Here is a 7,007-nt window from a genome sequence, read left to right on the forward strand (position 1 = left end):
TCCTCATAACTCTAACTACACAATGGGGTGATGGGTGCTGGCAAAAAATGTATGAACAGATTTTGTATGGTGTGTTCCTGCTCTGCACTGAATACAAAATACTTCCAGGAAACGGTGCCAGTCTGGAGAGCCGAGGCTGACACAGACGCAGTTATTCAGCAACAAACCCACAAACTAAATATGTCACATGTTTATTACAAGTGACAACATTTAAATGTGTTGAATACTGGATTCTGATTGGTTCAAACTCCACAACGAGGGGAAGCGACGCCCGAGACGACCTGATGTGACTCTTTGTGATCAAGTTCCAGTGCGTTCAGCAATGTGCATCTTCATGCAGCCGTGTAGCTCTTCCTCACACCATCTGTCATCACCAGCCTGCCAGCTACACAGCAGCTGAGCTCAGACTACTGTTGTGTTGATGGTTGTGAGGTTTGGATGGACCCGCTGCCTGTGAACAATTCACCAAGACTTGTTCCTCATTCTCCACTGGTCACTTGCTGTTTTAAATTGAGGAGTCTTTTCAACCAAACCGTCTCACCACCGGGTTTTTAGTTGCTTTCTTCTTTGAGCGCCATCTTCTGGGTTAAATACGGTAACACAATAGAAGAGCTCTCTCTGCATTTTATGTTTGATTACACTGGTGTAAAGGATGTATCCAAGTGGCTATGAGAATTGAAGCCAATGCAGAAGTCTTAAAAACTGCAGTTCAGGGCGCTTGTGGCCTAGCGGTCTAAGCACCCCACGTATGGAAGCTACAGTCCTCGTCGCAGAGGTCGCCGGCTTGACTCCCAGTCGGTTGACCATTCACTGCATGTATTCCCCCATCTCTAATCCCAACATTTCCTGTCTCTCTTCAGCTGTCCTATCAAATAAAGGCAAAAGGGCCAAAAATATAACTTTGAAAAAACCCTGCAGTTCCTTGAGTGTCTACTTGATGCTGGCCCTGGAAGTACCGGAAACCACATACACACTATTTATAAAAAGACGATCTTTCCAGCAGAAATAAACACATTTACAGCCTTGCTCAAAAAATGAGTGTAGTCTGGATAGCTAATTTCTCTCTCAGCACACACTATACGGGGGTGAATTTTTTTTATCACTAAGTTGTTTCTAAGATATTACGATTACGAGTTTTCCATTATAACATGCACAGCTGACTTGATTGACAGGAGGGAACACTGTTGCTGTTGGCGAGGAGGCTAAAGTCTATGGTCACATCCCACTTTTTGGATGTCTTAAAGCTAGGGTTGGTAGTCTTGGAAAACTAGCATGAATTTGAATGTAACATTTCCTCAGGACTGCGTCTAACCCCTCCCCCCCTCCTCACAAACGACGCCCCCACTCACATGCACGAGCGCCGCTGATTCGCAACCATATGATCGTGACTGATTCAAAACCAGTCCTCAGCACATCATTTGTGTTTTGCACAATATCAACTCATGTCTCACTCAGCGGTAAAAAAAACAACAAAACATTATCATAGTGGAAGTTCAAAACACAAACAAACATGAAATGTACGCGCAGGAGGCGGGCAGAACGGCAGGACGGGATTTGATTGGTTTCATAATTTTGCTCCTGATGGCAGGGATTGGTTGGTATTTTCCCAGGTTTACTCCGGCTGTAGATAGCGGCTTTTTTTGCTCTTTTTTTAAGAACACATTATGCATTGATTGCCATCGGGACATAAAGATCATTTTAACCAGTATAACAAAAAGTGTATCTAAATCTGGTACCAACCCCAGCTTTAAAAGGTATTAAAAGTGTTTCGTAAACACAGAATTTTATAGCTTATGATTTCCCCCCTTACTGTTTTAAAAAGGGGGAAAAAATTGTTAGTTTACGATAGCATGGGTAAACTACATGGTGGATATTTTGAACATTACTGTCAGGTTATCTGGAGAGCACCAAACTAAAGTGGATTGCTGCTGATTGGTCATGAGGAGCGGAAAACCGTGCATTAACTAGCAAGGGATTTTAAAACACTCAAGGTGATGAAAACTGAAGACGTTACAGAGACCAGGTGGAGATGGGGATCTGGAGGGATGCGCACAAATCAACAGTGTGAAAGAACTAGCTGAAGAGAGAGAATCATATTTAAAAAGACAGCAGAAAAGTGATGTGTCGTAAATGATTTACCGGAACAGCGTGAGTTCACTTTACAACAACATTTATAAAATCGTACAGGTTAATGTCAGTTTGACCGTCAAAGCTGAGGAGCCGTCTTTTTAGCTGCAGAAGTTAATCCTTTGTCCACGGAATTTGGCTTTAAGTAGTGAACAAGTAGTGAGGCTGCAGATATATTTGAGGCTGAAATCAGTTTCCCCTGCAGGGTTAGAGACGAGGAAAGTCGCTCTGATATCTGGGGGGAGCTTGGAGTGGCGCCTGTACTCCTCCTGAGGAGTCAGCTGAGACATTATATGGGATCTGTTCAGGATTCTGTTTGGACGTCTGTCGTTGGAGGCAGATCCAAAACACACTTGAAGTGTTATAAATCTTGCCTGTGAACCAGGAGGAGGAGCTGCAGAGAGAGACATCTGGAGTAACTCACTAAGCTTGCATTTCAGAAACACATGAAAAGGAGAAAATAGATGTTAGAAATGAATAAATAGAGTTTAAATCTAAGGAGATCCTGTGATAATTACACAGGAGCATCAGACGGGGGATAATGGGCACAAAGATGGAAACCAGTACATCACAGTCGGTCCAGTTTGCTGATTATCATGTAAAACCCCTGGATTCATGCTGGGGTGACCCCCGGACTGATCTCCGCTCCGACACAGATGGCAGTTTCTAATTACACATTCCCAACATTTGTGAGGCTGGTGGGAGCAAGAGCAGAGTGCATTAATTAGCCGAGATGTTCAGATGGAAGCTGCTCTTTTCACAAGACGAGATCCAAAGCTGCAGAGAAGACTTCACCGCACAGAGAGGGGGATCAGTCTCAGTGTTTGTCTTCACACTGGTGTGTTCATAGACTCTCTAAATCCACATCGTCCTCCTCTCTTTGTCCTGTTTTTCTGCTGAGGACAGGAATCCAAGGCATTGATTTATTTCCAGCTGTGTGTGAAATTAGATGATGGAGATACACTGATGAGGGGGTCTGTAGTGACTGCGGAGGCAAAGCTCAGACGGTGGATTTAGGTGCAGTTTAATGTGAGCTGTGTTTTTACTGCAGCTCTTTAAATTGTGATATTTAACGTCATTCTCTGACATGACAATCACATTTTTCTTCAGGGTTAATAAAGCACTTGGTCGATAAATCTCTCGAGCTGCAGGGCCGTCAAAGAAAACTTTAATGCTTCAACAAAAAACGAAAGAAATCCACCTTCTCAGGATCCTTCAGGTTCTTGTTAAGCCAGTAAAGGCACTGTTACCCAAAGTCACATTCAACCATTCATACACTGATGGCAGAAGATCCATTCCCATTCATATGCATCCACACTCTGCAGACAATCTATTATGCTACCTGCAGCAGTTTAGGTTTCTGTGTCTTGCCCATGGGCACCTCAGCATGTGGACTTTCTCTTCATCTCCCTCCATCCCTCTCTCCAACACAGTCTCAGCGGATGTGTGTCTAACATGAGTCTGGTCCTGCTGGAGGTTTCTGCCTGTTAAAGAAAGTTTGTCCTTGCCACTGTAACTTGCTAAATGCTGCAAAGTGCTCTGCTCATGGTGGATTAAGATGAGATCAGAGTCGTGTCTGTAAGATGGGAATGGATCTTATCCCGTCTTGATGTTGGGTCTTTGTTAATAATAGAACATTGAGTACGGTCTAGACCTGCTCTGTTTGGAAAGAGTCTTCAGATAATGTTTGTTGGGATTTGGTGCTATATAAATAAAGATGATTGTTTTTTAAGAACACTTTGAAAAATAGTTTCGGTCAGGTTAGGGTTTTGAAATAAGAAAGAGGAACAACATGCAGACGTTAAAGCTCATGAAGGCAAAAACAGAAAGAAGACTGGAGTCAATGGGCATCATGGTAGAAAATAGGCAAATGAAATCAAGGTTCCAAAAGAGGTTGGAGACACAATAAAGGGACATGAGGAACATCCACACAGAGATTCAGGGACAGGGATAAGTCTCCAGTTTTTAAATCCAAGTCTCCATCCCATTTTTCACATGATGCTCTCCTCTTTCTTGCATTTGCAGTAAAATCTTTGCAACTTCTTTGGGCGTCCCGGCAGGAATTGTAGCTGAACGAGACAACATGTGAACGCCAGCCTTTGCTCCAAACTGAATCAATGAGGCTTTTTACAAAAATATTAACAAAAACAATTATAGTCCTTATCAATAATTAAGTCTGAGTCTTCCCCACCATCTTACAAGTCCTAGTTCAGTCAGTGCTTGAGTCTAAGAGAAAGTCATGCAAGTCGAACACTACAACACTTCAGGAGTCAAGGGTTGAAGAAGGTTTGATAAAATAAAGGGGCACTGATTACAGAGCAGTAACTACATTTTTTATTTACACATGGGGGGCAGATTAACTGAGGATGTACAGCAACCACTAACTGCATCATAAACTGTCCTGTTAGATCATAAGATTCTGATGATATTAAAGCGACAAACACGTCCATTAAGTCTTGCAGCTCTGTAGGGTTTGCTCTTGTTTTGTGTCAAATTAAAAAGGGAAGCTGTTAGCACATCCACCCTCTGCAGAGCGGCACTGTGCGCTCATCATGATGACGCTCAAATGTTTCCACATACAGATAAAAAGAGGGGACAGCTTCTCCAGTTCATTGTGAAGTCGAGTCTCCATGGTCGTGATTTATGTTTCACAATTTATGAAAGTGTCCTTCCATGAATGAGTGAGTGCAGCAGTTCATCCTGATAAGAGAAACTCATCTTCTTCTGGGTATCAGTCCTGACCATCTTCATACATGTGAGGACAGTGTGCTAATATGTTGAGCTGCAGAGAGTTGGAGATGGGAGGTTTGAGTCACCATCGGCTCCTTGCAGACAGTAAACATTTCACTGTAACTGTCTGTAGTGGTTAACGACTATGTTTGTGATAATACAGGACTTCCACCCAATCCGTGTCCGGTCCTTCTCTGATCCACTGCAGTCCGGTTCCTTGCTCTCTCATCCGTCAACACCCACTGGTTACGTTTTCAGAACGCAGCACGGAGCATGGAGCAGGACTGCCTGACAGCTGGAGTCATGTGACCAGGGTTTTCCCTGCAGTAACTACTGAATCAAGGATTCTCCTCCTACTCCCCTCATCCATGTTGTCTTTCTGGACCTCTGAAAACCTCTGACCTGTTGACTCCAGGCCTGGCTCCGCTCATCATGACGGTTTGTTGTTGTAGTAAAGTGAAATATGATCTGGTGATAACACAGAGTGTTTTATTCTGAAAATGAACCGGATGTTTTCATTTGGTTTTGGTGCCTGACTTCCTGTCCCGCTCCATCTGCTCTGTTGAGACTGAAGCGTCGTGCTCCGGCATCCCGCAGAAATAGAAGTCTTGTGTATCTGATCCAGAGGGGAACCTGCCGGATCAGAGACACAGCTGGAACGCAACGTAGTGGATCCAGTGGAAGTTAACCCATTGACTATAATAGAAACCTATCAGATCAGTTGACATGACGGATCAGAGACAGACCTGACACGGATCTGGTGGAATTTGTCCGTAAGATGTATTTTGCAATGAGGCTCATTTGGGATCAGAGTTGTAAATATTCAGCTAAAACGTGTGCTTTTTCTAACTGCAACAACAACAACAACCTGCAACATCTGACAGATACGCTTCTTAAACTTGTGTTTTAGTTCAATGAAACAGCCACACAAGCAGATTAAACAATGAGGAATGCTATGTTGTACAGTAAGCTAACTTACATATTCATATAATACACACATTTGTTCTTTATACATAAAGATGTGTGCATATGTAATGGAGGCGAGAGCGTTTAAAGCAGCTCACAAAAGCAGCAGATTCTAAACACTGTTTTCTGTCTCTCCTCCCTCACAGTGACACACACTCTTCAGCTGCGTGTGTGTGTGTGTGTGTGTGTGTGTGTGTGTGTGTGTTTGATTCAGATGTGACTGTGCCACCTAAATCATGTAGGCGCTGCAGCAGAGTGTCAGATATCGACGCCATGGCAACAGCACAAAGCTGTATGGTTACATAAAGACGATCAGAGTTTCAGAGTGAAAAGACAAACTGAGAAAAAAAAAACAGACGAAGATTCCTCTGAGGAGCTGCTGCCCTCATCTGATCCGATCCGATCCCAGACCCTGTTTACCCCCTTTTACAGTGTCTCCTGATAAAGACAGACAGGTTGAAATTAATCCAAATGGGTTTGATTCAAAGGGAATCGATTAAATCTGAGTGTTTGAATCCTCGTGAGATGCTTTATCATTTAAAAAACATTTTTGTCCTAAAATATAAATGTAGTATCCCAATATATAACCCGGCTATGTTAAATACTTGATTCTGATTGGTCAAAATCCTGATTAATATTTAAAAGAAACACAGGAGACAACCTGGTTACACGTCATATCAGGAGAGTCCTGCACAATTCACCTCTGTCTATTGATCTTGTGGCAAAAATGTTTCTGATAATGATAAAAAAAACATGGAAGATATTTTTAATAATACCTTTAATCTATTTAGAGGACCATGTGGTGCTTATTTATTCATTTATTCATTAATTTATTTTTTTTCATTATTATTCTTTATTAAATTTCTTATTTATGTATTTATTTATTCCTTCTTCCTTTTAATACTTAGTTTCTTATTTTATTTTATTTTATTTTTATTATTTCGTTTTTCTCTTCTATTTTAAATTATTATTATTGTTATTATCATTCATTTTATTTTTTTCCATTAATTAATTATATCACTAATCCACTTATTTGTTTTATTGTCATTAATATTCAATTTTCCTTCTCGATTTATTTATTCTCTATTTTAAATTATTATTATTGTTTAATTTCTTTAATTAGAACTGTATGCCTTGTATAATAATAATAATATAAATATAGTAATTTTGTAACTTTAACAAAG

This window comes from Notolabrus celidotus, chromosome 1 (assembly GCF_009762535.1).
Source record: "Notolabrus celidotus isolate fNotCel1 chromosome 1, fNotCel1.pri, whole genome shotgun sequence".
Classification (NCBI taxonomy): domain Eukaryota; kingdom Metazoa; phylum Chordata; class Actinopteri; order Labriformes; family Labridae; genus Notolabrus; species Notolabrus celidotus.